Source organism: Lontra canadensis, unplaced genomic scaffold, assembly GCF_010015895.1.
Source record: "Lontra canadensis isolate GAN:19392208 unplaced genomic scaffold, GSC_riverotter_1.0 scaffold25, whole genome shotgun sequence".
Lineage (NCBI taxonomy): Eukaryota > Metazoa > Chordata > Mammalia > Carnivora > Mustelidae > Lontra > Lontra canadensis.
This window is the reverse complement of record NW_022631019.1, coordinates 20,012,666-20,034,691: the sequence shown is the minus strand read 5'-3', so window position 1 is coordinate 20,034,691 and position 22,026 is coordinate 20,012,666. Positions and strand designations below refer to the sequence as shown.

Here is a 22,026-nt window from a genome sequence, read left to right as displayed (position 1 = left end):
AATCTTGCTTCCTGACCCAACCAAAATGCTCAGTCGAATTCAGGAAGGGGGAGGGGTGCTGTTTGTGGATTAGCCAGGACTTCTGTGCTCTGGTCACCCTTGGACTCCTAGGAAAACTAAGAGTTGGAGGGGCTAAACTCAGAGCTCAGAGCTTGGGACCCGGGTCCCTGAATGAGGAGGAAGGGGTGGTGGGGCTTTGAGATTTCTGGAGCAGCGCTCACGTCAAAACGTCTTGCTTTACTCAATAGGAAACCTTTTCAGGAAGGGAGAACGTCCCCAGACTCAGAAAGCCGGTCCTCCCCTCTCTCTTCTTCGTCTATCATTTAATTGGGGCGCCCCAGAAAGTCGCAGACCCTTTGGCTAATCCCTTGATTCCTTATTCGACTCATTCCATGCTCAGACCCCGCCCCTTCGCTCCCACCCTCAACCTCCGCTCAAGCCAGAGCCCCCCCGCAGGGAACAAGGAACGAGGGAAACACCCCTAGTCCTTCGGGAGAACCAGCACCCTTGGTAAACGGAGGACGTGCCCCTCTCCCCGACGAAGGGCCCGCGCTCAGTCCCCGCGGGCTGCCGGCCGCGCCGTCGGGGCAGCCGGCTCGGCCCCGCCCGCCCCGCACGCCGAGCGGCCGGGGTGGGGACTACAAGTCCCGGCGTGCCGCGCGCGCGCTCCCCCCTGGGGTTCCGGATGGTGAGCGGCGAAGGTAAGGCGAGCTCGCAGAGGCAGCGGCGGCGGCGGCGGAGACGGAGAGAGGCAGGCAGGCAGGGCGAGGGCGAGAGACGGAGGGAGGGAGCGAGCGAGGCAGACCAGACAGACAGACAGGCGGGCGGGCGGGCGGGCGGGCAGAGCGAGCCACCCGCCAGGCTGCGCTCAGCCCCGCTCGCAGCGGAGAGAGCAGAAGGCAGGAGGAGGGAGGGGAGGAGGAGGAGGGAGGGAGAGAGGGAATCCAGCTACCACCACCCAAAGCCAGCGTCTGCTTTCTGTCCTCATTTCCTTTTCCCACCCAGCTCGGAAAGCAGAGAAAGGCAGAGAGAGCGAGAGATAGAGACAGTCAGAGAGACAGACAGACAGCCAGAGAGCGGGAGGGAGGAGGGCGGAGGAGGAGGAGCAGGAGGAGGACTACGCGGGGCGCGTTCCCTCCCAGGTTTGCAATGGGGGGGTGGGGGCGGGGGTGTCCAGGGCTGTGAGAGTGTGTGCGCGGTGGGGGGAGCGAGGGGGGCGCAGAGAGCGAAGGAGTGATCGAGGTGGGGGGGCGCCGCGGGAGCGGGGGGCCGTGTCCAGCGGAGTTAGCGGCGGAGAATGTGAGCCGAGACGCGAGCCATGCTGTCAGCAACGGCGGGCGGCTCAGGGCTCCTCCACGACTCCTCTCCCCAGCAGCCGGGCGCCCGCGTCCCTGCCGCCGCCGGAAGACTGACGCCCCCCAAAGCCCCTCGCCTGGCTCGGACCCACGGAGCCGGCAGCCCAGCACTCCGGTGAGTGGCGCCTCCTCCCGAGCCCTAGACCCCGCTGGGGACCGGCCGGCCGGGCTCTTTTGGGCGGGCCCGGGGGGGGGGGGGCCCGCGCCCCCTCCGCGCGCCCGGGTCCGGTCCGCGGGACCCGGTGGCTGCGGTGCCCGCGGTGCGATCGGTCTTTGTTTCCACCGGGGCCCGCGGCTCGGCTGGGCTCGGCTCGAAGCCTGGCAGGCAGCGCCGGGAAGGGGGAGGGGGAGGTGGACGAGAAGGGGGGGCAGGGAGGGGGGGTTCTCGGGTTTCCTGGCCGCCCCGCAGCTCCCCCGGCTCGGGGGCGAGGTGCGCGCCCAGCGCTGCCGCGCGCCCCCTCCTCCTTCCTCCTCCCTCGGTCTTTGGATTTAAAACTGCAATTTGCTCTCCAGCTTGCTGAGAATGTGGTGGTGGGGGGGGGGGGGGGAAGGAGGGGGGGACCGTGGGAGCGGAGAACAAGGCTGGATTTTAGGAACGGCGCTGGGAAAGGGGGAGACTGCGGAGGGAGGAGCCCCTCCCCTCCAACCCCCAAATCCCAAGGTTCCGCTGGTGCTCTGGGAGTTGAGGGGCGGGGACCTAATGACCCGGAGGGGGTGTGGGGCGGAGGAGGGATTTGGGGGTGGCCAGGGCCGGAGGGGTTGGGCCGCGTGCCCGGTTACCTGGCGAACAAAGTCGGCTCACTTTTGCATAAATAAATAAATAATCGCCTATCAATGCGTTTCCTCTGGGGCTCAGATTGAATTGGGCCCCCTCTTCCCCAGGGGGTGGGGTGCTGAGTGACAGCTGTCAGCCCCCTGGGCCGGGAGCTGGGGGTGAATTGCTGAATCCGTATGCCTTTTGGCTAAGGGCGCCTTCTCCTGCTGGGTCCTGGTCCCCGGGCAGAGCCAGAGGGGCAGGGGGCTGGCTCGGAGTCTAGGAAATAACCTTGTTTCCTGTTCTACAGGAAAAGGGACAGCGACCCAGAGTTTGGGGGCTGGGGATGAGGACTAATGGGAGCTGGAGGGGTTCCCTAGCAGCCTGACCCCCCCAGCCTCCTGCCAGGCGAAGGGGCCAGCTGAGGGAGGAAGGATGTGGGCCTTGCTGGCCGGAGGCGGGAGCTGGGGCTGTCCCTGAGGCGGGCAGCGGGCACAGAGCGGGAGGAGGGAGAGAGAGAGAGAGAGAGAGAGAAGCGGGGGCGGGAATTCTCTACCGCAGACCCTGGGGGCCAGGGCCAGATGTGGAGGGGTGGGGAGTCCCCCCTCCCTCCTAGCTTGGGGGCCCTGGGGCTGGGCTGGGAGGGGCTGAGCCTGGTGCCCTCGGTTCTGCACCAGTGCCTGACTGGCAGGGCCAGCTGAATTTGGGCCCAGGCGTCACCCTGGGAGGCAGGGCCAGGCTGCACCAGCCTGGTCCCTGAGCACAAGGAGGGACCCTTGGGGGGCCTGTGCCTGTCTGGCTGGGCAGGCGTTTCCCGCCGGACCAGTTGGTGTCAGGCGGGACTTGGCCCCAGCTCCCTGGGCAGAGCTCAGGGTGTGAGGACAAGCTTTGCCTCCGGGTCAGGGTGGCCACATTCTGTCCGCTGCTGCTGCTGCTGCTGCTGCTGCTGCTGCTGCTGGGGCGGGGGCATGTGCCCGGGCCTGGGCAGAGTCCTGCCAGGAGTATTTGGGGTGTTTCTATTGTTGGCTTGTTCCTGTTCCGTGTGGCCCCACGTGTGTGTGTGTGTGTGTGTGTGTGTGTGTGTGTGTGTAGCTGTGTGAGCTGGGGCTTTCAAGTGAAAGATTACCAGTCTGTCCATTCCCTGGTGTGGAGGGGGGCAGGCTGGGTTGTGGTGGTGAGCTGTGGGGGGACCCCCCAGGTGGCATGTGCATGCCGCTTGCCATCTCCCTCCTTTGAGCAGATGTATATTTATTTTTATAGCAATGGAAAATCAAACTGGATAGTAAGTTGAATTCATTTTTTTTCTCCTGCTGTGTCAATAGTTGGAATAACCCCCAGAGACTGGTGAACTTCTTGCCCCAGAGCTCCCACCCTTCCGAGGTTTGCATAGATCAGTGAGGGTATGAGCTTAGGGGGACCAGTGGGCACCAGTCCAAACCAGTGACTCTTGTCCCTCTTGGTCTGGCACTGGGGCAGGTGCCTGGGTGGGCGGGTACTCCCCCCTCCCCAGACGTGTCCTCCCCAGCCCCCCGCCCCAGGTCCCAGGGTGTTGTCTGGCCTCAGCCATCTCCTTGGTCAGTACCTAAGCTGTGCCCGAACCCTTGGGGACGTTCTCCTGGTGGGCTCCCTCCTCCTGCCTGGGCTCCCGGCCCACGTGCTGATATTTATTTTCTGTAGTAAAATCCATTTTTAATGCCGTTACTTTTGAAATAATATAGAGAGAAACAAATGTGATGTGTTTAAGTTGCCCTCTGTGAGTTTTTAATGTGATCTATGGCTGAGGTAGTGATGGAAGGAGCTGTTGGGCTTGGAGAAATTTGGTGTCATAAAGAAAAAGAGCTTGCTGTTTATTACGGTTGCTGGGCTGGGGGGTCTGGAACAGGGTCGGGAGGCAGGGAGCCCCAGCACCCCCAGATGCTGTGGGTGGATAGCATAGCTTCTCAGTTTGGGTGTATGCACATTACAGGGTTGTTTTGCATTGCTTCCCAGACCTTGAGTGGGACTTTGGTGAGGGGGGCTTGGGGGTTGGGGGGCTCTGTTAACCCCATTCCACCTGCTTAGATCTTGGCAGGGAGGCTTTTGGACCCCCTGCTGAGCTAAAGTGGAGGTCTACTGTTGGGAGGTTGGACTTGAACCCTACAGGAGATTAAGGGGTGGGATCTCCACCTGAGGTTGTAGCTGTATTCCAGGCTTGAGGAGCCAAATGTCCCTGGCTGGAAACTTGTGGGGGGTTCGGGGGGAGCTGCTGCTCTGGACTGGCAGAGCCCTAGAGGGACACTGCTGGTTCTCAGATCAGTCTGGAGCATTGACATTGAGCCACTCCCTCCACTTGGCTTCTGTTTCCCATTGGCTAGGGGCTTTCTCATGGCTAACCTGATCTCCTTCATTTCCCTTCATACCCCCTATGTCCCCCCCACCGCCGACCCCCAACCAACTTTTTTGTTTGTTTGTGAAATACAGAGCTCTGTGTCTCATGCCAGTCACCCAAGACCAGGGGGTGCTGTGCTATGCCTTCATACCAGATGCCCAGACACTTCTTGTCTGGTTGAGTGAGGTCAAGCAGACTCACTATTATGGGGTGGAGACCAGCTCTGTCTCTGGGCCCCCTGGGTCTCTTGGGACAGCTCCGAAGAGGGGGGAGCCAGGATGGGGAATGCAGGAGGGAGCAAGGATAACATTGTTGCTAATGCCAGCAGATGGGCCCCCCCAGGGAGAGAGCTAGGGGACCTAGGAGAGGGGAGGAGAGACCCAGACAGCCACGGGCCAGGAAGAGAAAGGGAAAGATGGTGGCAGAAGCCAGTGATGAGGGAGTGAGAGAACAAACAGTAGAGGGGAAGAACCAGGATCACAGCCCCCTGAAGGGGCCCAGGGGACCAAGAAGGCCCTAGGCATGTGCCATTCGCTACCCCACAGCCTGGAATGAGCAGGCATTGTTTTTGGAGGAGAGACAAGCAAATGTCTCTGGGAAGAGGGAGGAGGACAGGTGGAGTAGAGAGGGAAAGATGCCCACAGGAGGAGGGAGAATAGGGATCCAGGGGGATTCCAGGGGTCAGTTGTCTAATGGTCCTGCCCCAGGGTAGCATCTCCCTTCTGCCTTCTCCAAAAGTCTGGGAACAGAGCAGAGCTGTTCTTTGGACCTGGGGGCGGGTCCTGAGGCAGGTAGATGCCCACAGGTTGTGTGTGCTCCATGCCAAGAGGCACCTGGGATTTTAAAGGTGGGGAACATTAGAGTCCCAGAGATGCCAGGGATATCATCCCATTGGACCTCCTCACACATTGTTTGACAGGAGAAATCCCAGTCTAGGGAAGGGACTCATTTGCCCAGGGTCACATTGGCATACTTGCCCAGGTCATACTTGGCAATGCCAGGCCTGGGACCTAGGCTCTTTGCACTCTAGCAGTCTGTAGTTAGAGAATAAGGACAGCTGCAAGGGGCCTCCTGGGTGCAGAGAGGGCCTGGAGCCTGGAGAGGGGAGCAGGCGGGTACCCTTGTGGCCAGAGTCCCCCCAGGGGAGGGGGAGGCGCCGCTGCCGGGAGAGAGAGGGAGGGAGGGGAGAGAGGAGGGGAAACAGTGAGTCAGGCTTCCAAGAGCTGAGGATGAGAGAGCCAGGGCTGGGAGGGAGAGGGCAGGGAGGACTGCTCAGAAGCTCAGAAAGGGAGGGGGCCCAGCCAGGGCAAGGAGAGCTCTAGAGGGAGGGAGCCAGCCTCTGGCCCTGGCCCAGCGGTAGGGCTGTGCAGCGGGAGCAGCCAGTATGGACTTTGCTCATGGTAGGTCAGCGTCCCTTTCTCTGTGATTCCACACCAGGGTCTCAGGAGGAATAACTGTGACCTCCCATCCCTTCCTCAGTTTTCCCATCTGTTTTGGGACTGTGGGATTTGGACTGTTCTTGGAGAGGGAATGGGGGGCACAGAGCAGACTGAGAGGGTACTGAGGGATGTCACATAGCTCCTGGCTGGGTGCTGGAGGTCCTCTTGGAGCCTGCCACCAGCACAGGGCAGGGCACATGTCTCTGGCGTGGGGCTTCTTCTTGAGTCCTCTGAGTTGCTGGGTGGGAGAGTGGGGGTGGCAGGCCATGTGTGCTAGGGTTTGCTCTGTGTATGTGCGTGCGTGTGTGTGTGTGTGTGTGTGTGAGAGAGAGAGAGAGAGAGATTGAGAGAGAGAGAGAGGATGAGGTGCTGGCCTGCCAGTGGTAGGTGGGCTGCATGGGGCCTCTCAGGATGGCGAATGCCTAGACAGGATCAAGGTCCCCACATGTCCAGAGCCAACCTCCACTTGGGGATGGGGGAGATATTCCTATATCCCCCCTGCCCAAATCCCTATGGGTCAGAGGCTCTAGAGAAACTGGGAGGCAGGAATGGCCCCTGTGGGAGCTCCACATACCTAGAGCTGGAAAGAGAACTAGAGACATCCCCAGGGACTGCCTGGAAGGGAGGAGAGAAGGACCCCCCTCCCACCCAGCTGACAAGAAACCGTGAGCTCTTAGCCCCTTCCCTCTCCCATATCCTGGCACCCCCCCCCAACCCCTCCCTCCAGGATCCCAGCATCTCTGCCATTGGCTAGGGGATAAGGAAGGTGAGGCCCCTTGCCTCCCCCCTTACCTACGCATGCACAGACTCAGCTGCAGGGAGGCCCTGCTTTCTCTCCTCTTTCTGCTCTGGGGTCCTTGGCCTGGGAGCCCAGAGGAGGGGCCGCTTCTGCAGCTGGCTGGCCCCGAACTCCCAGCTCAGCCCAGCTGCTACTGAAGCTTCCAGAAGCTGCAGCTCTGCATCACCCCCCCCCCCCCCCAGCCAGGAGAGGCCTTTGCTGACCTGGGGGAGGGTACCTTGGGGAGCGAGTGGGCACCCTTAGAAGGACTAACACAGACAACCAGACAGATGGGCGGTGGAACAGATGGACAGAGACACCCACGCACAGGCAGGCGGAGAGAGACGGACAGATGGACCAGGACAGGGAGAGACGGACAGACAGAGGTGCTGGCAGAGAGAGGAGGAGTCAGAAAAATGGAAGAGCCTGGGGAGAGAGAAACAGACAGAGAGACTGAGACATGGAGACACGGAGATCCCAGAAGGGAGACAAGGTGACTGAGATAGGAGGAGGAGAGACTCAGGGAGAGGGTGAGAGACAGGAAGAGATAAAGAAAGGGGAAACCCAGACATAGAGAAAGAGAGAGAGGAGAGGCGGAGAGGCTTGAGGCTACAGACCACAAACAGGGATTTGATGAGAATCTGGAAGGTGTTTTCTCCTGCTTCCCTCCCCAAACCCTTGGGCCAGCCAAGTCTCCATTCCTTCCACCCCCGGCTCAGTTTCCAGCTGCTAAAGAGGTCAGAGAGAAAGAGAGAGAACAAGAGAGGGAGAAGCACGCAGAGAGACCCCCTCCTCCCTGCTTTCTTTGTAGGGGAGGGAGTTACTCAGAGCAGTTTTCCCAGCCCTGACCCCTGCTCCAAGATGGACATATCTCTTGTGTCAGAAAATATCACACTCATCACTCACTGGGTGTCTCCTTGTGTAAATGCACTCCCATCTTCATACCTGTCTGCACAGGCCTACACACACACACACACACACACAGTGACGTGAATCTCTACCCTCACACTCATCCCTCATCTCACAGTGTAACTGGGGAACACATACCTATGCTTCCTCATCCCTAAAGGCAGTGACACGCATGCCTCGTCACGGGGTCCCAGGACGTGCTGATACATGCACGCACACAGTCACACCTTCACCCAGACAGTGGCGGTCACGCCAGAGCAGAGGGAAGGCTCTGCCTAGAGGTGAAGCTCAGTGGTCCCAGGTGTCAGGGTGAGGGTGGCGTACCCTCCCACTCCTTCCCAGCCGGCAGTGGGGGGAGGCTGGGGGGCTGTCTTGGCGAGCGGGAGCCTTCCTCAGGACTTGGCTGGTGGGCTGAGTGATGGGAGAGACACTCTCTGAGCCCTGGGGAGGCTGAGTGTGTGCACTACCTGCAGACATGTGCACGTATGTCCGGGTACAGCGTGGCGGGTGCCTGTGACGGCGGGTGCCTGTGACGGCGTGTGTGAGGAAGAGATGATCGTGTGTGAGGTGGGACATGGACGTGACGGGGAGATCCAAGGTGCGTGGAGCGTGTGGGGGTGTGTGCGATGGCTGTTCCTCAGGCATGTGTGTGCTGACGTGTGTGCCTGTCACAGGTGTGTGCTGCCACCTGGGTCTGCAGAGTGGGGGGGGGTGTAATGAGTGTGTGGACACACAGGTACAGGGCCCTGGGGGCGAGCTGCATGTGTGTGAGGGTGCAGTGTCATGCAGATGTGAAGGTGTGGGGGGGGGTTTGCGTGTGGGTGTAGGCAGTGTGCGTGTGTGTGTGGAGGGGGTAGCTGCCTGGGTGAGGCTGTGAGCTCGCAGCCAGGCTTGGAGGGCTGTTTTCTGAGGCCAGGATGCTGCTGGAACAGGGGCCATCCGCACGAACACACGCGAAGGGGCTCTGAGGCTCACAGTTGGGCACTGACCCACACAGACACACAAGGACAGACATACCCGCCCCTGTCCTCCCTCTTCCTCTCTCCTGGCGTCAGTGGTTTTCAAAGGAGCCTCCATGAGGACTGTTTGCTGTGCAGCTCCCCCCAGCCCCCAGCCTGGGCCTCTTCAAACACAGTGATGCCCTCCAGGCAGCTTTGTGGAAGCTCCTGCCTCAACCATCTGAAGGCAGATGGGTGGGTTGAGATCCGCTGCTGCCCCCCAGGGAGCGAGGAGGCGGCTCTGCTCCTCTGCCCTGGGCGCAGGCTGAGACAGATGGACAAACCCCCCTTCCCCGTTCTCCACACCCCCTCTCAGGGTCTGGGGGTGGGCAGGCACCCTCCTCCACCAAAGAGGGGTTCCAGCAGGCGGCCCCTGAGCAGAGGCTAGGACTCTGCCCATCATCTCCCCAGAGGGGCACCTATCCTCACCCTGAGCCCTATCATGTGTCTGAGCACAGGGGCCCAACTGTAGCCCCCAACACCTGAATATCCAGCTGCCCCTCCTCTGCTTACTGCTCCAACACCCCTAAACACACGACTGCTCCAGCTACAAACACTTCCACACATATCCACCCTTCTGACACCCCACTGCCCCATATACACACCCGGCCCCAGCATGCCCCAAACACACAACCACCACACACCTTCCCACACACACACAGTACAGCCCTAGTCATGAACCCAAACCCAGATTCTTAGGATCCCCAGCATACACCCAACACACACAGACACACATTTATTAACCCTGTCTTGAGCCCCCTACCTCCCTGGATATACACAGGACCCTAGAGCAGCCCTAACACCTTCCCCGTACTCGAACTTTCCCCAACACCTCACCAGTCACACACTCAGACTCTCCCTACAGCCCTAGCGTTTCTCCCAGCTGCAGCCCTGCACCTCTGCGAACACACCACCCAACCCCTACACCTTTCTGGACACACAGCCTCCCCCGCTCACCACACACACGCACACTGCCCGCTCAACACCCACTCAAACAAGAACACCCTTTTCAGCCCTGCCATGTACCTTGAACACAGACATAGCTTCGGTTCTGCTTCACTTCTAAACAGATAATGTCCCCCCAGCTTCTCATACCTTCCCAGGCACGCACATGCACACACACCTGCACACACACGCACACTCCCCCATAGACTCAGCACTTCAACAGGCTGTCCCCTGTATGTCCCCAGCAAGCCCCAGTTCTAGTCCTTTCCTTGGCCATCTCAGGGCCCAGGGACAGCCCCACACCTCGCAGCTCTGTCCTACCCCCGACCCCCAACATACCCCAGCTCAGTTCCTCTGTAGCTCTCACCCCAGCCTCACACATGCCAGCACCCTCCCCCCACCACAGCACTCTCCATCACAGCTCCCCCACCCCACCTCTTGTCCAGGCCCCCCTCCCTACCACACACACCCTCCTAGACAGCCTCAGCCAGCCCTGCACACACACTTGCTTGCTGTTGTAGCTCTCTCCCTCTCTGCTGTCCAGTCCTCCCCCACTTCCCAGAGCCTCCTCTGCCTGGGGAGGCATCTCTGTCCCCCTCCCTGCCCCAGACCCTTCATTCCTGGACAGTGAGGCTGTGCATCTGGTTCAGAGCTGCCCCACCCAAGACCCTGTGCTCTGGGCACCCTGGCCTGGGCTTTGGGGGTTTGGGGCCTCTTTGGGGGCTCTTGGCACCTGGTCACCCTGGTCTCTCAGCCAAGAACTCTGAGTACCCAGCCCTGCCCCGGCTCTGGCATGTATGCTGGGGGGGGTGGGGTGGGTAGGGGGATTTACCCCAGCCTGCACATTCTCAGGTGCTTGCCAGCCTGCTCCCCCACCCGGGCTTACCTGAGAGGGACATTGGGCCTGGGGCTTCAGGGAGAGAGATGGGTGAGATGTTGGCTTGACATGCCCCCCCCCCAATCTGGGCTTCGGGACTTGGTCTCCCTGGGAGTCAGTTCCGACAGTGAAGGTTACTTTACTAGATGCATGATTTTAAACGGAATCTCCACCATCTGTTCCACCCCCTAATTACAGATGCACAGAATCCGCCTCAGAGGGCAGCGTGAGGGGAGTGATTTAGAGGCTGAGCTGCTTCTGCCTGCATTAGGGCTGGGAAGATTGGGGGGGGCGGCTCTGGGTATTGCTCGCAGCCCCCCACATCCCATCTCTTTCTCAGGGGCCCCTCCTGCCTTTTCTTGCTGGGAAGAGGCTCGGAGAAAGTTTCCCCCAGCCCCCAAGACCTGAAAGAGGAAGCCACTGCATTACTGAGGGAGGGGTCCCCAAGATACCGCCTGTGTCCCAGGCCCCAAGTCCTGGGATGCCGGCTCCATTAGAGCCTTAAAAAATTCAGTGGATCGATCTCCTGCCTGTTTCTTTGCCCTGGGGAGCCACAGACTCTGGCCCGGCCCAGCTGTCTGCCCACCCCAGGGGTAGCAGAGATCGGTGAGGCAGAGCGGGGGTCAGAGCGGAGAGGTGGGAGCAGGTGGGAGAGGTGGGAGCAGAGAGGGGGCCTCTCAGTTCCAGCAGCAGAGGACACGGGCTGGCATACCAAGACCCAGCAGGTGTGTTTGCACATCTGTGCCCCTCCACCTTGGTGCCACTGTGATGCCTAACCCCAGTTTGAGCCATGCTTTGTGGGGCTAGACCAGCACTGGGGGCCGGAGGGGCCAGGGCCTGAGCCCTCAGGGTTCCGAGGGTCACCAGAGGGTCACCGGGCTACATACACTCTGAGGACCAGTCTGCCTTTGCCCACAGGTGCCAGGGACCTGGCCCCCAGCCCGATTGGTGGTGGCAGCGGCGGGCACACTGCGGTAGATGCTGGAGCATTCACTGCAGGGAGAAAGGGAGCAAGGTTGGGCTGGAGGAATTTTAAAGATTGCTGCAGGCAGGAGGGTCTCTGGAACCCCGTGGAGCGGGCAGTCATGCAGAAGTAATCCTATCGCTGCCTGCCTGGAGGAGTGGAGGGGAGAGGGGCCAGGGAGGGGAAGGATGGAGCAGTAGCCCCGTTCCCACCTCAGCCCCTGCCCTAACCAGCTGCGGTGGGCGCCAAGGACCCCGGGGGCCTTCCTGGAGGAGGCACCTTGTCTCCTCCATTCCACTGTGGCATGTGCCCCCTGGAGGGGCAGCGCCGCAGCTGTTGCTCAGCTCCAAGCTCCGGGTATTATAAATAATGCAGCTCAGAGGTGGGGGCCAGCTCAGCCCCCGGTCACCTTGGGTCATCCAGTGTGGCGTCTCCAGCTGGCAGGCCTGTGGCAGAGCCCCTCTCCCTTCCAGCCTGCTCCTCCTCTTTCACTGTGTGAGTTTGGGCCAGAGGCCCAGCCTCTCTGGGCTGGGGTTGTGGGGCGGGGGGTGGGGGGTGGGGGGGCAAGGAATGTGGAAGAACCCAGAAAGCCCTGTCCTTTTGTCCCACCCCCAGCCCTCACAGGTTAGCTGGTAGCTGGCTCAGCCAATCCAGGCCGGGAAGGGCAGGCCTGCTCTAGCGGGGCCTCACCCATTCCGGCTCCTCCATTTTGCAGATGGAGTCACCGAGGCCAGAGAGGGAAGGATGGCCAAGGCCAGCCAGCTGATGAACCCCTCCTTCCCACCCCATTCTGCTGTCACTCAGGCTCTTCTCAGCCTCAGCTCAGCTAAGAGCAGGGCCTGGGGGGGTTGGGCGGGGGATGTTTGGGAAAGTGGTTGCGGCTGAGAGGTTGCCATGGCGATGCTGCAGGATGCCGAGCTGAAGTGGGGGTCCTACAGGGTCTCTGGGGCCCCCAGCTCCACACCCCTGTGGTCTTCTCCCCATCTCCTGTCCTCCACCCAGATGCCTGTCAGGCGGCTTCGGTGACAGGCCGGGTGGGTGACAGGTGGTGCAGGTGATGGGCTGGGTGGGTGACGAGCTGGGTGGGTGACAGGTGGTGCGGGTGCGAGGCAGGCAGGTGACAAGCTGGGTGGTGACGGGCCCTGCTGATGACAGGCAGGGGGTGTGGTTGGCGAGGATGCCGTCTCCTGGCTGGTGGCCTATTGGAGTCCCCCACCCTCGTGCGTGTGCACACACATAGACTCTGGGCGCAGAGCTTGGGGCTAAGATACTAATGAGGCTTATTACATGTGGAGGGGCAGGTGCCCAGGCTCACTAATGAGAGGCCTTTAACAAATAGGGGAGACAGCTGGGGGCTTCAAGGAATTTGGCTGGCCCTCCTGAGCTGAGGCCCTGGGGGTCCCAATCTGGCTGGAGGATGGCTCGTTCTCCAGCTAGGTTGGGACCCCTCCTCACCTCCCCTGAGGTTGCTTGGGTTCGTGACCATGACAGAAGAGCTACTATTGTTCAAGCATTTCCTCCCCCGCACCAACCCTAGGTGCCTGTTCTCTTTTCAGCTCGACCAGTTACAGGAGGGAGGCCCCATTACCCATTCTATAGATGTACAAACTGAGGCTGAGAGAAGGCAAGGGACTTTTAACACGGTTTCTGTTACAGCTGGAATTTTAATTCCGGTCTTTCTGTCTGTCCCCAGAACATGCCCTTAACCACCCCACCAAGAAAACTCAGGTCTTAGTCCAGACTCAGACCCTCTTTCAGGGCCTCAGTTTTGCACTTCTGGAAAACAGATGTGTGGTGGAGGGGTACTCACCATAAGCTCATCAGGTCTGTCTTGGGAGGCTTTGTGGGGCTCTGCCAGGTACCTACCTGCCTCAGTGTCACCCCATGTGGCCCAGATTCTGGACTGGAGAGAGGGCAGGGCTAAATGCTGAGAGAGCTGAGCTGAAGAGGGGACACCTGGGATATATGAGCCACTTCCTGCCCTGTGCGATGGGGAGACCAAGGCCTGGAGAGGAGCAGCAATCGCGCAAGGTCACACACTAGGTGCGCTGGAGGGCCGCGTGGGATCCCAGGTCTCCCAGCCGCTTGAAAGGGCACGGCTGGGTGTGGTGCTTGGCGGGGAGGCGGCCTCCTCCTGGGCCCTACCCACCAGCCTTAGCTTCTGCCCTGGAGCTTGTGAGCCCCCAGCTCCTAGGAGGGTGTAGGGGGCCGTTGGCTGCATCTTTAGGGCCATGCCCCCTCCCCATCAGTCTGGGTCCCCAGTGTCATTTGAGCCCCTCCCTTTGGAACCCATTGGGGTGGAAACTCCCTGGCAACAGCTGATGGATGGGTTAGGACCCCGACATTGGCCTGGGGCCACAGCATGACCCTGGAGGGACCAGGCTGGGGCTGGGGGCTTGGAGGGGGAATTTAAGAGAGAAGAATTAGGCTCGTAAATCTTGGAGCAACTCAGTTCTCCTCCTCCTCGACCTTAATCTCTTACCAAACCTGCTCTCTAGCTGTACATCCAAGACTGGGGCTTGAGGGACTCCACCTTCCCATTCCCTTTACCCTCCAACTGATGTGCAGCCCTTCCTGGAGTCGTAGGTACCCCTGACAGGGAAGAAAGAATTGCAGCCACTGCTCTTGGGCAGGATTAAGACCTTGCGTGTCCAGACTACTGGATTTGGCCTCAGATTCATAGTGGCAGGTAGGGCAGAGGGTTTTAGTGCCTCAGTTTCCCCAATCTTGAGTTTTAAATCCTCTCTTGGTGCCTGTCCGCTCAATCAGGAAGGAGCATTAAGACCAAGAGGGATTTTGCAGCTGCAGGACACAAGGCCCTGTCCTCAGAAGCCCCAGTCTGAGATGAGAAGCTCAGCCCTGGCCTTGGGAGCCCTCAAACCCAGAGGTGAGGTCTAGAACCCAGTCTGGGCGTGTGCTGAGGTTCAGGTGGGAAGTGGGTGGTGCCGGGTAGCTGGCCTGTGATGGTTTTCTGAAGCAAAGGCTTTGGATAGGGGGAGGCCCAAAGTGGGGGGGCAGATTAAGGGGGTTGGTTTGCCTAGGAGCTTGGAGAGCCATCTTTGGTTGGGGATGGCTGGAAGTGTCGGCTTTCCCACAGGCCTGGGCAGCATTAAACTGGAGTTATGGGGCCTTCCTGGCTCCCCAGGGAACCCACTGCTGCCTGGCCCTGGGGACCCAGGCGTCCTGGCGGGTGAAGGCGGGTCTCCAGCAGGCGTCCTGCCAAACCCCGCAGCCTGCTCACCAGGAATCTTGTTGCTGAGAGATGGAAAATCCCGGGCCGGGCCTGCAGCTCATCCCTCCCCTCCGGGAGGAGGAGGGGCCCAAAGATTCCTTCCTGCATTTCCCCCCCTCCCATCTGGGGCTGGGCTCTCCTTGGTAGTGGGTGGGGCTGGGGGGGGGCCCAGGACAGGCCTGTGAGGCTCTAGGTCACATGTCCTGGAGCCCAGCCCAGCCCAGCCCGCAGTGGGCACCAGGGCACTCTGGAGGCAGAATGGGCCTGGTGCGGCTGAGGAGAGGTGGGGGTGGGGTACCGAAGCCAGAGGGGGCCTGGATGGGGGCCGAGCCTGGCCCTGGCCCCACTGGCTCCCCCAGGGCGGAGGGTGAAGAGTTGGTTCTCTCCTTGGACAGGAAGACGAATGATCCCATTATGGGAGCGTGATTTTATTCCACGTGTCACGGAGTCTGAGATTAACTTGCTCACCAGTCTGTGACAAACCCCTCACACCCTCACACCCAACACACACACAACACACACACACACACACACACACACACACAGAGACACACATATCCTTGGTCTTATGAACGCACATCCCACAGGCACAGATAAACATTTCCGTAATACAACACACAGCAGAGTCTCACACACAGAGACACAAGCAGACACTCACACTTAGCTCTAGACCCACAGCCTCGGAAGCACAACATTCCCTCACACCAAGGCCACACAGACCCACGGCTCCAAACAGGCCACCCAGGGGGATGCTCACAGCCCTACCAGGACAGGGACAGACACAGGCCAAGGACACCCAGTGCCCTGTAGACACAGATAAACTTAGACACACATGAACCCAAACACAGTCATGCGGACAGGCACAGACCAACAGCCACACACACCGAGACAAAGGCCCAGATACATACAGAGACAAAGACAGGCACAGACACACAGCCGGCGGTGCGCACACAGGCACAGGCGTGCACACCCGGACACAGACAAAGACAAATAAATGCCCAGAGGTTTAGCTGCGGACAGATGTAAGGAGCACGCACATCTGGGCCTCCTCGACCTCCTTGCCCGGGGACATGGTAATCTGGCGCCTGTGGCTCCGGGGAGAACTCTGAGGAATCTCTCAGTCAGAGCCCCCCACCCTGGGCCCAGGGCCAGCCCCCACCTCTGGCACAGGGCCCGTGGCCGAGGCCACGGCAGCCACACCCTCAGTGGAGCTCCAACATCTCTACCCTGCCCTGCCCGTGGGACACATACAGGCCCGCCGTCTCCCCCTGCACAGGCTTAGCACCGCACCCCCCTGCCCACACAGCATTTCTCACTCGCACCCCCCTCGTAGTCCCGTTCTTGCTGGTTGTCTCTCCCAGCCACTCCCCGCCCCCCACCCTGAGCACACATGCACCGCCTTGAGCATCTACACCCACAACCCTCACGACACACACCCTCACCTGTTCTCACTCAGACCCACCAATCCAACACGCGGGCTCTCCTTCCTGTGTGCCCTCGCCTTCTCCACAGACCCCCACAAGCCCACATATGGGCACTCCTTTACATCCTCACCTTCTCCCTCACAGACTCATTCACAAATGCAGCACACACACACACACACACACACACTCCCCGACACACATCCTCACCACTTTCTCACATGCGTGCGCGCGCGCACACACACTTTCAGAGCCTCCCTCACACCATCGCTTTCCTTCCTCTGTCTCTCACAAACACTCCCTCTGCCAAGAGTGTAGCTCTGCCGCAGAACAGCCCCTGACAGTATTTGTCACTGTTCACCACGTCCTTGGCCTTTCTGGCCTCGGTCCCTTCTCCTCCACCTCCAGCCCCGGACACTGCGGCCTTGTGTTCTTCTGTCATTGCTCTGTTTAGCCAACAATTATACACGGAGCATCCAGTCAACGGTGCTGATTGGGCCCTGATTATTGGTTAAGCACTGGGGACACAGGGGACACAGGTCCTTCCCGCATAGAGCTCTCAATTTTGTGACCAGTTTGTTTGTTGCTTATTTCACCTGATGAGATTTTTAAGGTAAACCCTGTTCTTGTATGTTGAGGGATGTGTAGGAATTCACAGGAGAAGTAGGGGCAAGGTGTTCTAGACAGAGGGAACATCGTATGCAAAGCCTGGAAGTAAATCAAGGTACGGTATGGCAGGAGCACAGGGGCAGTGTTGAGACTAGAGGAGAAGATGCATAGAGAGCAGAAGCCGGGTGTCCCAGACTTCAGATGCCTTGCTCACAGGTTTGGATCTCATCTAGTGGGCCACAGGGACTCCTGGGAAGACTTTAGAGCCAAGACAAGGTGGGGAGAGATGGGAGGTAGGGAGGCTAGTTGAGAGGCTTGAGTCCAGATAGGAGATGATGCTGGTCTGACCTAGAGGAGGCAAATGGGATGGGAGAAGAGACTCATTTAGGAGCAAGGACCTGTGGTGTCCCAATTCTAGAGCTGTGACCTCGGGAAGGTCCCACAGCCTCTAAGCTGGGCCCATCAGGTGAGGATGGGACAGAACGGGAGCCAGGCTCCCGAGTAGTAAATGCCCAGTTGGTGAGAACCACTGTTGTCAGTATCCATGGGACATGGGGGACATCGAATGAGGAGGTGATTTCGTGAGCACCTACTGCGTGCTAGTACTGTACGGGGGCCCAGAGGTGTGGTCTGCGACTCTGGGCAGCTCACACACCTGAGAACCATAGGAGATAGGAGAGAGCTGAGCGTGGGGAGGAAGGCAAAGCACCCTGGAAGATTAAAGAAGGACGAGGCAGCACCCGGCAGGGTCTGGGTGGCTCATGGTGGCACTGGCATTGAGCCAGACCCTGAAGAGGCTGGTTGAACTTGGGCAGGTAGAGGTGGAGGGAGAGCTTCGGGACCCTGTGGACAACAGCCCGAGGGCAAACCAAGGAGTCTAATCCAGCCCCTGTGCGAGACACAAGATTGGGGAGTCTTGGGGTGGAATCGTGGAGGAGGGACCTTGGCGGCCAGGCTGGGGTGGTCAGCATGGGGTTGATCTGTGGTGGTGACGTGGAATGGGCCCATGAGAGACTCCCTCTAGGCACTGCTGCTAAGCTGTTGCTCAGACAAATGCCTTGCCCTCTTTGGTCTCAGTGTCTCCATCTGTGTGATGAGGTGATCAGTGCTGTACAGGAGGGGATCCTGGTATGATGTCCCAAAGGTTGGTCTAGCCATCTTTGCAGGACATCTTCTGGCCTGGGATTCTGGGCCTCAGCAGTGCTTTTCTCCTGAGCACTTGGAGCAAAAGAAAGGAGCAGAGACAGATTTGAGGCCCTCTGAGTAAGGGACCCAGGAGTTTAGCATGAAAAGAGGGGCATTTTTGCCAGGGTCTGACTCCAAGTCCCAGAGGTAACCTAGAAGAGAAGGCCAAGGTCCCTCTTCCCTCCTGCCCTGACCCACGCAGTGGTAGATGTGGGCCATATGCCCAGGAGGGCACAGTGCCCAGGCCCTGGCCCAAGGGGTGTCAGGACCCTTCCTGCCCACTAAGGGAGGAACAGGGCTGGAATTCAGGAATGCAGCCTAGGGCTTGGAATCCCCTGGGACTGAGGGGCCAGGAGGCCCCTCTCAGGCTGGTGGAGGCATGTAAATGCCTGTGGGTTCCGCCATTGATACTCGGGGTCACCAGAAGTTGTGGTATAAGGCAGGTTCTGGTGACCAGTCCCCCCCCCCCCCAGCTGCCCTGGATCCTAGCTGCAAGGAGCCCTTTAAGCATCTTACCTGTGAGGTGGGGCTGGTAGAGAATTAATTTCCTGTGCTATTTTAATTTTGCTGTATTTAATTTGCTGTTTATTTTAATTAATTAACGGCGGGTAATCGTCTATCCTAACTTGCTGCCTCTGGCTCCTCTTCCTTTTCGGAGGGGTAGAAGGCCAGGCCAGGTAACTGCTGAGTTAGCCATGGGGGAGAGGGAGAGCCCTGGGGGCATGTCACTGTTCCCCTTTGCCCTTCTCAACCCAGGGGTCTTCTCCACTCTCCCTGGCTCTCCTCCAAAGGGCCCTCCCCACCCTCCCTCACTTGTGGTCCCTCCTACTCCTCCTTCCCCTCTCCCCAGTATGGCTTCAGGGCTCCCTGTGCAGTAACTTGGTGAAGAGAGGCCTGGCACAAGGCCCCTGCCTCCCTCCCCCACCCCCCCAGCAAATAGATTTTAATGTCATAGGGTGGTGGTTTAAAGGATAGGGAGTTTGGCTTGCAACCCAAGCTGTACTTAGGGGCTGGTTAGGGAAACTTTCAAAGAGGGGATCTGCTTTAACGGCAGCCCCCTCGCCCACTCCAGTGCCCAAACAGCATACCCATCTGTGTGGTCCGGCCTGTAGGATGCTGGCATGTCCACCCACCTGTGAACACATCCTTGGCACATTTTCGATTGTTGGTTAATCTCTAGGATGGACTCTCTAAAGGAGGATGATCCCCTATAGAGATGAGGAAGTGAGGCTCAGAAAGGCTAAGTGATTTACCCAAGGTCACACAGCAACTAAGAGAGGCAGGGCCTGGATTCTGGCTGTAATCTATCTGGCTGCACAGAAAGTTAACAGTTGGACGGAGGGGACGGGAAGTGGCTTGGGATTAGGGTAGGGGTATTAGGACCAGTAACTGGTGTCCTCTGACTTTGGAGGCTGTGGGGAGAGGAGGAATGGGTCCTTGCCACAAGGGGCTTCCTGAGGTATGAGGTCCGGCTTCCATTTCCCTGTGTGTCTTCAGTTTTCTGTTTGGAACTGAGGTTTGCTTTGTCACTCGCACTGTACCCTACTAGGGGGATCCTTTCGTGGGTAGGTGGAACCCATTTACCATATTCCAGGCACTTTTCTAGCTTTAGAAATAGATGCTCATTTAATCAGCTAGTAGCCCTGTTATTATCATCTTTATCTTGCATATCAGAAAACCTAGGCTTAGAAAGGTTAAGTAACTTGCCCAAGGTCCCACAGCTCGTACCTTGTGGACGGCCTTTGAACTTGGAACACGGAGATCCAGAGTCCTTGTTCTGAGCTACCATATATCCTACCCTCTTTATGCTGTAGGTGGGAGATGGAGCCCTGAATTCCCCAGAGATGTGGAATCTTGGGGGAGCCTGGAGCCTAAGTTGAAAGGGAGATCTGGCCCCACCCTTACCAACCCCAAATCTGCTAAGACCTGTTCCATGGGAGGAAGCAGTCAGACCGTCAGGGTGGGCCTGGCTAGGAGGTGCAGATCAGCTACTGGAAAACCTTCCGTGGGGCCTGGATCACCTGCTGCAGTGCTGGCTGGGGTTGGGGGAGGATAGTGAAGGTGGACCTCAGATGGCGCCCTCAGAGAGCTTGCCTCCCGACTGGAAAAACAAGGGAGGTGTGTCTGAACGGTTACCAGCAGTTGTATAAGACAACAGGAGAAAAACATCACAAAATGTGATGCAGAGGAAAAGAGTTTTGAGCTTTGAATCCCCATGTAACCTTAGTTACTTGACTCCTTTCTGAGCCTCGGTTACCCTGTTTGTCCAGGGGAAGTAAGCATGGCACTGACTCTAGGATTTGATGAGGCTCACATGAGATGAAGTGTGAAGGGTTTGAGCTCAGGAGTGGGGGCTTGGTAAACATCCCATCTAGATGCTCAGGTCCCACCTCTGGAGAAGGAAAGGGTCTCTCCCCCCGCCCCCACCCCACCCCGGGGCTGCCCTTGGAGCAGATCAGGACAGGAACAGTGAGGGTGAGGAAGGCCATGAGCGTCTCACCTTTGGAGTCAGGCCGCTTGGGTTTAAATCCCAGAGATGCTGAGTCGCTTACCCTCTCTGGACCTTGATTTCCTTGTCTGTAAAATGGGTATTATAATAGTGGCCCCTCTATTGGGTGTTGTGAGTATTAAACTAGTTAATTCATTTATTCAGTAAGCAATAGTGAGCACCCGCTAGGTGGCAAGCATACTGCTACTCATAGCAAATAATAAGTGGTCAGTACATGTTAGCAATCTTACTAGTATCCTCATTATATTAAGGGTGGCTTGTTCAGAGAGGACGCTGAGGCTTTTAGAGGGGATGAGGGACACAGTAAAATGCTGTAGAAGTAACAACAGGCTGATTTATTATTGAGTGCTTACCATATGCCAGGCATGTTAGCTCCTAAGGCAGGTACTTGTATTGTCCCCATTTTGCAGATAGGAAAACAGATTTTGCAGATAGGAAACAGGAAACAGCGTAGTGACCTGCCCAGAGGAACACAGCTAGGAAGGGCTAGAGCTGGAGACTGAGAGACTCAGAAGCCAGGCTCTTAATTACAAAGCTGTAAACCTGCTTAAGAGATGGTGTGGGGTGGGGGCAGTGATCTAGTGGAGGAAGGAGGGAGAGACCTCACCAGGAGGGAGGCAGAAGTGAGCCAGGCCTCCAAATTCAGGAAACAGTGAGGGAATGGACCAAGTCCGCGTTTGCTCCCCCAGTGGTTTTTCCCAGCAATAAACAAGGTATGAGCTCAGGGAAGGGAGCAAGTCAAGACCGGAAGAGGTGGGGCTCAAGAAATGAGCACAGTGGACAGAGATGGGGAGCCCGCTCAGTCCAGGTGGAGCACACTGTATCAGCAAAGGCCCTGAGGTGAGAACAAGCAGCTTGGCTTAAGGCTGAGAAGTGGAGGAAATGGCTAAGAGAGGTCAGAATAGGGTTGGGAGGATTGGTGGCCTCAGGGGCAGAGGGAGAGTGGCAACCCCAAGGAAATAGGGAGGGTGACAGATTCAAGAGGCTTAGCTAATATAGAAGTAGAAATAAGCCCCCATCTGAACAGGAAATAGAGCAGAGTGATCTAGAGGGCAGGCTCTGGCGTCCAATCCTAGCTGGGCTGCTTCCTACCATGTGATCAGAGCAAGTCACTTGAGGTCTCTTTTTTCAAAATGGGGACTCATAAAAGTACCCATCTAAGATGGAAAGACCCATGAGAAGTGGTTAGCACAGTGACTGGCACTCAGGGAGTTCTCCATTCATTCATTCCTCAACTACCAAGTGCACACTTTGTGTCGGGTACTTTTCTAGGGCACACAGCAGAGAACAAAGTAGAGTAAACAGAGAACAAGGTAGTATCCCTGCCCTCAAGGAGCTGACATTTAGAGGGTGAAACGGTTAACCCAGAAAGAAGTAAAATGCATGGTGTGTGAGATGTTGCTAAGTGTCACAGAGAAAAATGAAACCGGGAAAGGGCTTGGGGAGGACCGGGGTTTCAGGGTGATTGCAGTTTTAAGTAAACTTATAAATGGAGGTTATCGTTAGTATTGTTCATGCAGCAGGTTTTTGTTTTGTTTTGTTTTTTAAAGATTTTATTTATTTATTTGACAGAGATCACAAGTAGGCAGAGAGGCAGGGAAAGAGAGAGGAAGGGTAGCAGGCTCCCTGCTGAGCAGAGAGCCCAGCTCAGGGCTTGATCCCAGGACCCTGGGATCACGACCC

The 22,026-nt window shown here is 58.2% G+C and overlaps 1 protein-coding gene across 6 annotated transcripts in view; it reads left to right on the top strand.

Moving 5' to 3' along the window:
- The first annotated feature begins 677 nt into the window (after positions 1-677).
- Positions 678-22,026, top strand: part of AHDC1 (AT-hook DNA binding motif containing 1) — a 63,801-nt gene continuing 42,452 nt past the window's right edge. For 4 of the 6 annotated variants that reach the window (XM_032863886.1, XM_032863893.1, XM_032863891.1 and 1 more), the window contains exons 1-2: positions 797-1,142; positions 1,376-1,470. The gene's annotated coding sequence lies outside the window, so the exon portion shown is untranslated. Of the gene's footprint in view, positions 702-796; positions 1,143-1,372; positions 1,471-22,026 lie in introns of those variants that run through there. The other 2 variants (XM_032863889.1, XM_032863887.1) reach the window with 2 other exon arrangements.